The sequence below is a fragment of the Grampus griseus genome (assembly GCF_964374135.1).
Source record: "Grampus griseus genome assembly, chromosome: 7".
In the NCBI taxonomy this organism is placed as follows: domain Eukaryota; kingdom Metazoa; phylum Chordata; class Mammalia; order Artiodactyla; family Delphinidae; genus Grampus; species Grampus griseus.
The window spans coordinates 90,579,249-90,594,360 of record NC_139001.1 but is presented as its reverse complement, the minus strand read 5'-3'; positions in this window follow the sequence as shown (position 1 = coordinate 90,594,360).

The window sequence follows — 15,112 nt, the reverse complement described above, 5'->3', positions numbered from 1 at the left end:
TAAAGCAAAAAGAATGAAAAGAACTGAGGACAGTCTCAGAGACCTCTGGGACAACATCAAACGCACCAACATTCGAATTATAGGGGTTCCAGAAGAAGAAGAGAAAAAGAAAGGGACTGAGAAAATATTTGAAGATATTATAGTTGAAAACTTCCCTAATATGGGAAAGGAAATAGTTAATCAAGTCCAGGAAGCACAGAAAGTCCCAAACAGGATAAATCCAAGGAGAAACACGCCAAGACACATACTAATCAAACTGTCAAAAATTAAATACAAAGAAAACATATTAAAAGCAGCAAGGGAAAAACAACAAATAACACACAAGGGAATCCCCATAAGCTTAACAGCTTATCTTTCAGCAGAAACTCTGCAAGTCAGAAGGGACTAGCAGGACATATTTAAAGTGATGAAGGAGAAAAACCTGCAACCAAGATTACTCTACCCAGCAAGGATTTCATTCAGATTTGATGGAGAAATTAAAACCTTTACAGACAAGCAAAAGCTGAGAGAGTTCAGCACCACCAAACCAGCTTTACAACAAATGCTAAAGGAACTTCTCTAGGCAAGAAATACAAGAGAAGGAAAAGACCTACAATAACGAACCCAAAAAAATTAAGAATATGGGAATAGGAACATACATATCGATAATTACCTTAAATGTAAATGGATTAAATGGCCCCACCAAAAGACACAGACTGGCTGAATGGATAAAAAAACAAGACCCGTTTTTCTGCTGTCTACGAGAGACCCACTTCAGACCTAGGGACATATACAGACTGAAAGTGAGGGGATGGAAAAAGATATTCCATGCAAATGGAAATCAGAAGAAAGCTGGAGTAGCAATTCTCATATCAGACAAAATAGAGTTTAAAATAAAGACTATTAGAAGAGACAAAGAAGGAAACTACATAATGATCAAAGGATAAATCCAAGAAGATATAACAATTATAAGTGTTTATGGACCCATAATAGGAGTACCTCACTACATAAGGCAAATACTAACAGCCATAAAAGGGGAAATCAACAGTAACACACTCATAGTAGGGGACTTTAACACCCCACTTTCACCAATGGACAGATCATCCAAAATGAAAATAAATAAGGAAACACAAGCTTTAAATGATACATTAAACAAGATGGACTTAATTGATATTTATAGAACATACCATCCAAAAACAACAGAATACACATTTTTCTCAAGTGCTCATGGAACATTCTCCAGGATGCATCATATCTTGGGTCACAAATCTAGCCTTGGTACATTTAAGAAAACTGAAATCATATCAAGTATCTTTTCCAACCACAATGCTATGAGACTAGATATCAATTACAGGAAAAAGGTCTGTAAAAAATACAAACACATGGAGGCTAAACAATACACTACTTAATGACGAAGTGATCACTTAAGAAATCAAAGAGAAAATAAAAAAATACCTAGAAAGAAATGACAATGGAGACACGACAACCCAAAACCTATGGGATGCAGCAAAAGCAGTTCTAAGAAGGAAGTTTAGAGCAATACAGTCCTACCTTAAGAAACAGGAAACATCTCAAATAAACAACCTAACCTTGCACCTAAAGCAATTAGAGAAAGAAGAACAAAAAAACCCCAAAGTTAGCAAAAGGAAAGAAATCATAAAGATCAGACCAGAAATAAATGAAAAAGAAATGAAGGAAACGACAGCAAAGATCAGTAAAACTAAAAGCTGGTTCTCTGAGAAGATAAACAAGATTGATAAAGCATTAGTCGAACTCATCAAGAAAAAAAGGAAGAAGACTCAAATCAATAGAATTAGAAATGAAAAAGGAGAAGTAACAACTGACACTGCAGAAATACAAAGGATCATGAGAGATTACTACAAGCAACTTAATGCCAATAAAATGGACAACCTGGAAGAAATGGACAAATTCTTAGAAATGCACAACCAGCTGAGACTGAACCAGGAAGAAATAGAAAATATGAACAGACCAATCACAAGCACTGAAAATGAAACTGTGATTAAAAATCTTCCAAAAACAAAAAGCTCAGAACCAGATGGCTTCACAGGCGAATTCTATCAAACATTTAGAGAAGAGCAAACACCTATCCTTCTCAAACTCTTCAAAAATACAGCAGAGGGAGGAAAACTCCCAAACTCATTCTACGAGGCCACCATCACCCTGATACCCAAACTAGACAAAGATGTCACAAAGAAAGACAACTACAGGCCAATATCACTGATGAACATAGATGCAAAAATCCTCAACAAAATACTAGCAAACAGAATCCAACAGCACATTAAAAGGATCATACACAATGATCAAGTGGGGTTTATTCCAAGAATGCAAAGATTCTTCAATATACGCAAATCAATCAACGTGATACACCATGTTAACAAATTGAAGGAGAAAAACCATATGATCATCTCAATAGATGCAGAAAAGCTATTGACAAAATTCAACACCCATTTATGATAAAAACCGTGCAGAAAATAGGCATAGAGGGAACTTTCCTCAACATAATAAAGGCCATATATGACAAACCCACAGCCAACATTGTCCTCAATGGTGAAAAACTGAAACCATTCCCACTAAGATCAGGAACAAGACAAAGTTGCCCACTCTCACCACTGTCGTTCAACATAGTTCTGGAAGTTTTGCCACAGGAATCAGAGAAGAAAAAGAAATAAAAGGAATCCAAATCAGAAAAGAAGAAGTAAAGCTGTCACTGTTTGCAGATGACATGATACTATAAGTAGAGAATCCTAAAGATGCTACCAGAAAACTACTAGAGCTAATCAATGAATTTGGTAAAGTAGCAGGATACAAAATTAATGCACAGAAATCTCTGGCATTCCTATACACTAAGGATGAAAAATCTGAAAGTGAAATTAAGAAAACACTCCCATTTACCATTGCAACAAAAAGAATAAAAATATCTAGGAATAAACCTACCTAAGGAGACAAAAGACCTGTATGCAGAAAATTATAAGACACTGATGAAAGAAATTAAAGATGATACAAATAGGAGATATACCATGTTCTTGGATTGGAAGAACCAACATTGTGAAAATGACTCTACTACCCAAAGCAATCTACAGATTCAATGCAATCCCTGTCAAACTACCAATGGCATTTTTCACAAAACTAGAACAAAAAATTTCACAATTTGTACAGAAACACAAAAGACCCCGAGTGGCCAAAGCAATCTTGAGAACGAAAAATGGAGCTGGAGGAATCAGGCTCCCTGACTTCAGACTATAGTACAAAGCTACAGTAATCAAGATAGTATGGTACTGGCACAAAAACAGAAATATAGATCAATGGAACAGGATAGAAAGCCCAGAGATAAACCCACGCACATATGGCACCTTATCTTTGATAAAGGAGGCAAGAATATACAGTGGAGAAAAGACAGCCTCTTCAATAAGTGGTGCTGGGAAAACTGGACAGCTACATGTAAAAGTATGAAATTAGAACACTCCCTAATACCATACACAAAAATAAACTCAAAATGGATTAAAGACCTAAATGTAAGGCCAGACACTATCAAACTCTGAGAGGAAAACATAGGCAGAATACTCTATGACATAAATCACAGCAAGACCCTTTTTGACCCACCTCCTACTGAAATGGAAATAAAAACAAAAATAAACAAATGGGATCTAATGAAACTTCAAAGCTTTTGCACAGCAAAGGAAACCATAAACAAGACCAAAAGACAACCGTCAGAATGGGAGAAAATATTTGCAAATGAAGCAACTGACAAAGGATTAATCTCCAAAATTTACAAGCAGCTCATGCAGCTCAATAACAAGAAAACAATCAACCCAATCCAAAAATGGGCAGAAGACCTAAATAGATATTTCTCCAAAGAAGATATACAGACTGCCAACAAACACATGAAAGAATGCTCAACATCATTAATCATTAGAGAAATGCAAATCAAAACTACAGTGAGGGTTTGCCTGGTGGCGCAGTGGTTGAGAGTCCTCCTGCCGATGCAGGGGACATGGGTTCATGCCCCGGTCCGGGAAGATCCCACATGCCACGGAGCGGCTAGGCCCGTGAGCCATGGCCGCTGAGCCTGCGCGTCCGGAGCCTGTGCTCTGCAACGGGAGAGGCCACAACAATGAGAGGCCAGCGTACCGCAAAAAAAAAAAAAAAAAAACTACAATGAGATATCATCTCACACAGGTCAGAATGGCCATCATGAAAAAATCTAGAAACAATAAATGCTGGAGAGGGTGTGGAGAAAAGGGAACACTCTTGCAATGTTGGTGGGAATGTAAATTGATACAGCCACTATGGAGAACAGTACAGAGGTTCCTTAAAAAACTACAAATAGAACTACGATACGACCCAGCAATCCCACTACTGGTCATATCCCCTGAGAAAACCATAATTCACAAAGAGTCATGTACCACAATGTTCATTGCAGCTCTATTTACAATAGCCAGGACATGAAAGCAACCTAAGTGTCCATCAACAGATGAATGGATAAAGAAGATGTGGCACATATATACAATGGAATATTACTCAGCCATAAAAAGAAATGAAATTGAGTTATGTGTAGTGAGGTGGATGGACCTAGAGTCTGTCATACAGAGTGAAGTACGTCAGAAAGAGAAAAACAAATACCATATGCTAACACATATATATGGAATCTAAGAAAAAAAAATGTCATGAAGAACTTACCTAGGGGTAAGACGGGAATAAAGACACAGACCTACTAGAGCATGGACTTGAGGATATGGGGAGGTGGAAGGGTAAGCTGTGACAAAGTGAGAGAGTGGCATGGACATATATACACTACGAAACGTAAAATAGATAGCTAGTGGGAAGTAGCCGCATAGGACAGGGAGATCAGCTAGGTGGTTTGTGACCACCTAGAGTGGTGGGATAGGGAGGGTGGGAGGGAGGGATACTCAAGAGGGAAGAGATATGGGAACATATGTATATGTATAACTGATTCACTCTGTTATAAAGCAGAAACTAACACACCATTGTAAAGCAATTATACTCCAATAAAGATGTTAAAAAAAGAACACAGATTTAGGGACGGTATGAAGAAATAGACACTCTCATACATTTCTGGTACGAATGTAAATTAGCATACTCTGTGTAATAGACAATTTGGAGATGTGTATTAAAATTACAAACATACTTGTCCTTTGACCCTACAATTCTGCTTATTGTAATTTATCCTCAGATGAACCTTTATTCTACATCCGTGTAACAGATGTTGTCAGTGCTTTGCCCATATCCCTCAGATTTGCGACCTCAGTCAATGCCTCTCAGATGCTGGTGTGTATTTACCTCCTCTCTCTCACTCTCGAGACTGAGTAATCGGAAGGGACGTGTTTTGCTCCTTTCTCGGATTTCCCCATTTTTAACTTCCTGTGAGGTTAAGCTCCAGTTACCCACTGAGGTACCTGGCTTAACCGTGCACCACTGGTTGCCTCCTTTTCCCTGGATCACTTTCCCTTCCTTTACTAGTCTTCCTAGCGCCTCTAAACAAACTACTTATAACCAATGTTGCTTTCTGGAGGAACCCAAATAAGAGAATTCTCAACCTCTTCTCTGGTTAGATTCCCAATGCGGGTGCTCCTGGCATTTGGGCAGAGTAAGTCTATGTTGTACAGGCCTGTCCCTACCTTTGAGGACTTTTAGTATCCGTCTTCCCTGGACACTAAACTTTGATAGCACTCCAGCTACTTAATGAAAAACTTAATCCATGAATTTCTACGTTTCCACATGTCCCTGTCTCTTCCCTGGGAACAAAGCTTCTCCACAGCCCTCACAAGCAGTACCAATGTCTTCCCTCACGTTCCTCTTACCACTGGGCCTGGTGGTGGGCTAGGCATCCTCCTTACTGTTTTCTACTGCTTCCAGATCATTTTCTCTTACTCTTCCCCTCCAACTCCAGCTTTGAATCCCATTCCTTCCCACCATAATATGTACTGTTATCCCTCGTCACAGGGGTACCACCTGAAGACTCCTCCTTACTCCTTGAAGATTTTAGCCCCTAGCTAACTGTCATTTTATCCAACACTACTCCTACAATAATTCTTGGTGACTGTAATATTTACCATGGCCTCTCAGTTCCTTGACCTTCTCTCTTCTCTTTTGCAGTGACTGTATCTGTCCTTCAAAAGAGAACCTCCAGAAGTTCCCACTACGACATCTATCTACTTCTCTGCATCTATGCCACATACAGCCTTCCTTTCTGTTACTACAGATGACCTGTCCCTTCCCCTATCTGGACCAACACGTTCTCTAGTATCCGAACTGCATACTTTCTTGCCTACTCAAGGACATGACTCCAGGAAATCACATCTCTCCATCTGCATCACCAATTTTTCCCTTTCCATTGGGTTACTACTTTCAGCATTCAAGTACACTGTAATTCTGCCCATCTTAAAATATTAATACACTCACCTGGGTTTTGTCCTACTTTACTGGCTGCTTCATCATAGCCTTCCTTGCTGGTTCTGCCTTATTCTCCTGACTTCTAAGGATGGAAGGGCCCCAAGGTTCAGTTCATGGTCTCTTCTCTATCCATGCTGCCTACATTAGAGATTTCATCCAGTTTCATGGCTTTAAATTCCATATACACATGAACAACTCCAGGATTTACTTCTCCAGCCCTCTCCTCTGAATTCCAAACTCATATATCCAACTCTACTTGATATCTCTATCTAGATACCTGATAAATGGTTTTAAATGGAAATGTTCAAGTCAAACGTCTTATCTCTTCCTACCCAAACATGCTCCTTCCATGGTCTTCTCCAACTTGGGGAATGGCATACCCATCCTTCCAGTTGCTCAGACCATACTGCTGGTATCATTTGATTCTTCTTTTTCTCTCATGATCTACCTCTACTTTAGTAGAATAGAATTCAACCACCACTTACACCTCCATTACCAACGCACTAGTCCAAACTATCACTTTTTAAAAATTGTAATAGTTTTCTGAGTTTCCTATGTTCAGTTTTGCCACCCTCCCCAGGCCAATTTCAAAACAAAAATCAGTGTGACCTTTAAAGACTTGTTAGATCACGTGAGTACTTTGCTCAAACTCGTGCATTTCATTTGGAGTAAAGGTGAAAGTCCTTACAATGGCCCACAACTGCAGAGTGGGGCAGATTCAGCATATATTTGGGGGTTAGAACTATTAAGACCTGCCAATGGGTTAGATGTGGTAAGATTAGGGAAAGAGAGCAATCAAACATGGCAAATGACTCCTTAGTTTTGGGCCTGAGCATTTGGGTAAATGATTGTGTGTTAACTCTCATAAGAAAGACAAGGGAAGAGTAGTAGAATGGGTCTGATATGTGTATATGGGATGGGGTTACAATGAACAGATAAGAATTGTCATGTACATTCTGGGTTTTAGGGACCTATTAGACATCTAAGTGAAGATTATGCATATGCAGCTGGTTATATAAATTTGATAAAAGAAAACTAGGTGTGATTTCATGGAACAATACAAAGTAAAATGATATTTTGAAAAGGATGCAGTGGTAAACTATTTTTGATGTTGCTAAGAGTGAATACAATTAGGACACAGGTTGACAATGAATTAGACAAATGCAGGTAATTGATGACCTTGAGAAGATTGTGTCAGTGGAGCTGTGGGATGGATTAAGGAGAGAATGAGAGGAGTTAAATGGAGGAGAGTTTATATAACTGATTTGAGAGTGGGAAGGTAAGTTGGTTCCCTTCTGATTATAATCATTCTTGAAATATATTTATTGTGATATAATTAACCATAAACTTTAAATTGAATTATTCATCTTATTTTTGAGTTGTAAAACTTCTTTATATATTCTGTATACAAGTTCCTTATATGATATATAATTTGCAAATATTTTCTCCCATTATTTTGGTTGTCTTTTCATTTTCTTGATAGTGTCCTTTAATACATGAGTTTTTAATTTTTTTTTTTTTTTTTTGTGGTACGCAGGCCTCTCACTGTTGTGGCCTCTTCCGTCACAGAGCACAGGCTCCGGATGCGCAGGCTCAGCGGCCATGGCTCAGGGGCCCAGCCGCTCCGCGGCATGTGGGATCTTCCCGGACCAGGGCACGAACCCATGTCCCCTGCATCGGCAGGCAGACTCTCAACCACTGTGCCACCGGGGAAGCCCATGAGTTTTTAATTTTGAAGTCAAATATATCTAGATTTTCTTTGGCTGTTTGTGCTTTTGGTGTCATATCTAAAAAACTGTTGCCTAATCCGTGGTCATGAAGATTTACAATCATGTTTTCTTTCAACTGTTTTATAGTTATAGCTCTTACATTTTGTCTTTGATCTATTTTGAGCTAATTTTTGTATATGTTATGTGACTATTATTTTGATACTGCTATGCACACAATTCTTTTATTAATTTCATTCTTAATTTCCTTCTGCCTGAGGAATGGCTTGTAACTTGTCTTATAGGATCTGCTGCTAATGAATTCTTTCAGGTTTTGTATGTCTGAAAATATCTTTACTTCACCATTGTTTTTGAAAGATGTTTTAGTGCGACATACAATTCTAGGCTGACAAGTTTTTTCCTTTCATTACTTTAAAGATGTTGCTCCACTGTGTTTTCACTTGGATTGTTTCCAATAAAAAAAAAATCTCATGTCACTCTTACTTTTATTGCTCTGTATGTAACATGTCTTTTATCCTGGATACTTTTAGGTTCTTCTTCCTTATCGTCATTTTTTTGACAATTTTGTGATAATAGACCTAGGTGTAATTTTCTTCATGTTTCTTGTGATGGAGTTTCATTGAGCCTCTTGGATTTATGGGCTTATAGTTTTTATCATTTGGAAAATTTGGGGACATATTTTCCCAAACATTTTTTTTTTCCCCTACCTTCTTTTCTCCTGTGGAGACTCTAACTGCTCACACCTTAGGCTGCTTAAAGTTGCCCCACAACTCACTGATGCTCTTTAATTTTTTTGGATTCTTTTTTTCTCTCTGTGTTTCATTTTGGATGGTTTCCATTGCTATGCCTTCGAATTCACTAATCTTTATCTCCTGCTATATGTAATTTGCTGTTAATCCCATCCAGTGTATTTCTCATCTTGGACACTGTACTTTTCATCTCTAGATATATGATTGGGATCTGCTTGTAAAATCTCTGCTTAACTTTCTGAGTATGTATAGTATAGTTACACTAATTGTTTTAATGTTCTTTGCTGCTAATGACATCAACTGTGTCAATTTGGGTCAACTTTGACTTATTGGTTATTCTCCTCATTATGGTTGCATTTTCCTATCTCTTCGCATGCCTGGTAGTCTTTGGTTGCATGCATACTTTGTGGATTTTATTTTGTTGGGTGCTGGATACTTTTGAATTCTCATACATTTTCTTGTGCTTCGCTCAGGAATGATGGTAAGTTACTTGGAAATAGTTTGATCCCTTCAGTTTTTGCTTTTATGGTTTGACAGCTTGGGAGCAGTTCTCAGTCTAAGGCTAACTATTCCCCACTAATGAAGCAGGACCTTCTTGAATAATCTACCCAGTACCTTATGAATTATGAGTTTTCCCAGCCTGGCTGGTGAGAACTGGCAATGGCATGGGTTCTCTCTGTTGCTTCCAGATGATTCTTTCCTGGGCTTCACGTAGTTTCCTCATTGGTACATGTTGATCAGGACTCTGCTGAATATTGGACAGGGGTCCCTCTGCAGACTGCCGATGTTCTCTCTGTGCAGCTCTGTCCTCTTTGTCACTTATCCTATCAACTCTGTCTTGATTTCCCTGGACTCTCACCTCTGTCTCTTCAATTCATGGTCCTAACTGGGCTTCACCTCGGTTCCTGTTCCATATGTCATGGCCTGAAAACTCTCTTAAGTGAATACACCTGGGCAATAGTTGGTCTCATCTCTCATGTTTCCTTTCTTTCAAGAATAACTGTCATTCACTGCCTAATAGCCAGTATCTTGAAAACCACTGTTTCATGTATTGTTTTTGTTTTGTTTTCTTTTTGTTTTGTGTTTTGTTTTGGTTGTTACAAGTGGGAAGGTAAATCTAATCCCTGTAATTTAACTCTTGGTCATATACCTTTTCTTAATCAAAGATAGCAGGGAGGAATCTGAAATGGCCCATCATTAACATCTTTCATTCCCTGTTTATGATGAGAATGGGAAATTTGGCTCAGATCATTTCTATACACATTTACAGTTTTTCGTTTCTCAGATCTCAAAAAACATATGAGGCAAACACTGATACTTCAAATGGATTCCTTCTCCAGAAACAAGAGACTTCCACTGGGGAATACTGATTTATAGTGTCGGATGCTAGCCAAAGCTTTGTTCTGGCAGAATTTACAGATCCAAACATGTCCACAGGGGTCTGATAGATGCGAAGTTGCAGGTCAGAAGTCATATGTGATAAACTGGGGAAATGGCAGTGAATGTAGAGGTAGGCCTGGTCCAAAGTCATCTAAATTCAATAGTAGGATAGCAAATAAGAGGACTCTAACTTTCTGAACCAACTTAATGGCACTGTCTACATCCTAAACTCCTACCACCTACCTCAATCATAAGATTGTTTTTTTAAAAGTACTTTATGAAAAAAACCTTTAAGAGCAATATATAATACTGAAAGCAAACGCAAGTCTGTGTGCCCGAGGCACAGTGAGGCCAAACAATACCAAAACGTAGTAGTATGGAGCAGAGAAAGGTTTATTGCAGGGTCATACAAGGAGACAGGTGGCTCATGCCTTAAAAACCTCAGACTCTCCAAAAGCTTTTAGCAAAGCTCTTTTATAGGAAAGGTGAGGGAGGGACGTAGTTAGTTGCCACAAACTTCTTGGTGTCAGATCCTTTGTTCTTGAGGTTAGGTCACAGTCAGGTCACAATGTTCCTGTAAACCTCCACCAAAACAAATGTTATTCTTTGTTCTGACAAGAAAGGGCAAGGTCCCAAGGCTCAACTTTCGCCCAGGCCCCGCTGAAGTTAGATCTCAGCTGGCGGCGCCCTGAGGGCCAGGTCTGCAGACCCTGCTCAGCCGTCATGGCTGAGCAAGCAAGGCGCCCAGGACCCAACCAGCCCTTAGGCTTTTCATTTAAACTGGAGAGAATCACTTATATAGGATCAAATACATGTTGTAGCAAACACCAATCAGGTGAATTCCCAGCTCACAACAGCTGCCCTTCTCTGAGAACAGCCCCAATCACACAGGTAGACCTGAAGTAATGCTGCGCCGTGTCCTTGCAACTTAACCCTGACCTCTGGCCACCACCTAGCGGTAGACAACAGATCTAAGGGGGACCAATTTTTAAAACGTGGAGAGACTGAAGGCTGGTTGAAACTGTTACCTTAATGGCAGTGTCCATATACTCCAGTTGCTGAGGTCTCCATGGACCGCGACCCACAGAGACTGCCGCCGCCATTAGGTCGAGGAAGTGGGGACTGGGGAGAGGCTCACTGCTGCCTCAAGGCCTGGGCGCCGCCAGTGGGCCGCCATGGTGAGGGCTCTGGAGCTCTGCGGAACACAGCTCTCAGCTTGTCCCCAGGCCCCCCGGCTCACCCGCCAGCCCGAGGCCACAGGACCTGGAGGGCCTCCAGGGAGAAAGCCACGATCCGCCCCTCACTGCACTCGCTGACGCGAGCACCACCGCGAGGCTCACTGTCGCTGGAGCGGGACCACTAACCACCAAGCTCCGTGTCTCGCGATAACAGTCTGGCGCTGACGGCCGCGTGCTAACAGCTGCGTGCCCGCTCCACCCCTATTACAGTATTAACCATTTTACTGATATTATTGTTGATGCTGATAAGTCCTTCAAAGAGGGTCCATATGAGCCTGCGCGTCTGGAGCCTGTGCTCCGCAACAGGAGAGGCAACAACAGTGAGGCCAGTGTACCGCAAAAAAAAAAAAAAAGAGGGTCCATAGTCCCCCAAAGAAGATTAACCAGGATAATGCAAAAAATATCATAGATGAGGAAATGAATTTAATTCTCCTGATGCAGTATCCTTTTTTACCAATCCTGGAAACATTGTGTGTCCACAAAGCTTAGCAGTATATTCGTGTTAAGGATAATACAGCTTTTCTGTCTTCCCAGCAAAAGTAGCCCTATTGCTACAACCCGTTTCTCCTGTTTTACCATCTGCTTTGGTCAATATTTTCTTAAGCTAGTAAGAAAGCTAACTGACACAGTTGAGACGGGAAACTGGTTTTAGAAATCTGTTGACAATATAAGCTAGAAGAGACAGTTTTAGAGACCTGGCATCAATATTTTTAAAATAATAATTTCTGGATTTTTTTTTTTGTCCACACTGTACAGCTTGTGGGAGGCTCATGGGATCTTAGTTCCCCAACCAGGGATTGAACCCGGGGCCACAGCACTGAAAGTACCAGGTCCTAACCGCTGGACCACCAGGAAACTCCCAATAATTTCTTGATTTTAAATAGCTACAGTTGGGTTTCCAGTGTCCTAGAAATCCAATGACAAAAACAGTATCTCATTAGGAATCAAGAATATGAAAAGTTCTACTGATTATGACCTAGCAGTGATTCTCATAAAATTCTAACTCCTGCTGCTACTCAAGGTAGCCTGTATAAGTATAGATCCAGAATATGAGTCATATTATGACTGAAATATACGTTCCTACTAATATTCGAGTTCCCTTGCCTTAAAGGACATCAAAAGATATCAACATATGATAGTCAGATATAAAGTATTAGTGTGGTTTTTTAATACCTAGTAAAAATAACAAAAGGTATTAATTGTATGAAGAAACCCACTTAATTAGGCAGTCCAATCACATATTCAGCAGGAAGATGAGTCTCTCCAACATAAATACTTTAGTAAGACACATGACTGCTATGATAGTGATCACTGACTTTCACTGCAGGATTTATGCATCTCTAAGGGTATGTTTCATGACCGAACTGCATTTTAATTTTTATTTTATTTATTTATTTTTGGCCGTGTTGGGTCTTCGTTGCTGTGCATGGGTTTTTCTCTAGTTACGGGGAGCGGGCTTCTCATTGCGATGGCTTCTCTTGTTGCGGAGCACGGGCTCCAGGCACGTGGGCTTCAGTAGTTGTGGCACACGGGCTCTAGAGGGCAGGCTCAGTAGTTGTGGTGCACGGACTTAGTTGCTTCTCGGCATGGGGCATCTTCCCAGGGCTCGAACCCATGTCCCCTGCACTGGCAGGTGGATTCCTAACCACTGCGCCTCCAAGGAAGTCCCTGAACTGTATTTTTAAAAGTCCTTTTCCTATATCTTCTTTGAAAGTCAAACTCTTTTTTTTTTAACAGCTTAAATTAAAAGGAGGTGACACGTTTCCCAAGTAGGTTTGGTTAGATCAGGGGTTCTCAACCTGGGCTTTTGTTTGTTTGTTTGTTTTTTGTTTTTTTGCTCCACCCTTCCTCCTAGGGAAGTTTGGCGATGTTTAGAAATGTTTTGATTGTCAAAAATGAGGAGGAAGGTGTTACTGGCATCTAGCAGCTAGAGGCAGGGATTCCACTAAACATTTTACAATGTACAGAGCAGGCTCCTACAACAAAGAATTATCCAGTCCCAAACGTCAATAGAACCATGACTAAGAAATCCCATGTTAGATGAAGGCTGTGTGATGCTATTAAACTTCACTATAAATTTGAATTGAGAAACACCTTTGTGCTAACTTTTAAAATTACGTTTGTTTCACGGACTTCCTTCGTGGTCCAGTGGCTAAGACTCCGCGCTCCCAATGCAAGGGGCATGTGTTTGATCCCTGGCCAGGGGACTAGATCCCACACACCGCAACTAAGAGTCCACATGATGCAACTAAAGATTCTGCATGGATCAACTAAAGGTCCCACATTGCCACAGTGAAAATCTTGCACACAGCAACGAAGATCTCTCGTGCCTCAAAGACCCAACACAGCCAAATAAATAAATATTAAAAAATAAAATAAAATTACACCTGTTTCAAGAAAAGATAGTCTTATTCACTGTTTTTAAATAATAACTTCTTACATTTCATCATTTACAAAATCCTTTCATTAATCTCATTTGCTCTTCAGAGCTCTGATGAAGAAGTCATCTTTTCCCCTGTTTTACTACCAAGGGCACTGTTGTGCAGGAAGAGGCTGAGGGATTCAAGCAAGATCACAAAGACTCAAATTCTGGGTGGATAATCTAGTGCCCTTTTTGCTATCCTATAGCTGTGACACTTTTGTTAAGAACACTATATAAAACAGGATTTAAAAAATTTAAAAGCCGGTCTTCCCTGGTGGCGCAGTGGTTGAGAGTCCGCCTGCCGATGCGGGGGACACAGGTTCGTGCCCCGGTCTGGGAAGATCCCACATGCCGCGGAGCGGCTGGGCCCGTGAGCCATGGCCGCTGAGCCTGAGCATCCGGAGCCTGTGCTCTGCAACGTGAGAGGCCACAACAGTGAGAGGCCCGCGTACCGCAAAAAAAAAAAAAAATTTAAAGCAAATTGTTGTGTATCTATGTGCACAGAAGACAGAAGACATATGTCATATGCTTTAAGGATGCAGAATGGGAGAAGGACTGGGCCTGGGTTGGGTATTATCAGAGGTGGGAAGCAAGTATGGAAGGTAAGGAGCTAAAAGAACGATGACATTAGCCAAGCCACATGGAGGAGAACAGATAGATCCCTAAGTTTAAAAAGGTGACTTCTTGGGACTTCCCTGGAGGTAAGACTCTGTGCTTCCACTTCAGGGTTTGATCCCTGGCCAGGGAACAAAGATCTCACAAGGCACACAGCATTGCAGAAAAGAAAAGAAAATGACTACTTCTCTGTGAAAATCATTCCTTCCCCTATAAATAGGATAAGACCCTTATGAAAACATAAAATGGACAAATGTGCTGAGTCCAACCAGAAAAAAAGAAACCACACTCATTACTTCCAACAGAGGATTTGATACATCCATTGTACAGCTGACGGAAAAACTGAGAAGAATTCAGGGATTAACAACCACAGGAAGCCATTACACTTTTAAACAGGCCGGAGGGAGGAGGCAGTATTGCCAGGGCTGATTTGGTGATAGGCTTGTGCAGCAGGAGCTGGAGCCTGGGAGAAAACACAGTTGCTGCCGGGGAGGGTGCCTAAGGCATAAAAAGAGGGGGAATACACTGGCTTCTCCGTTCCTCCCTCCCTCCAGGATCCCGACAGTGCCT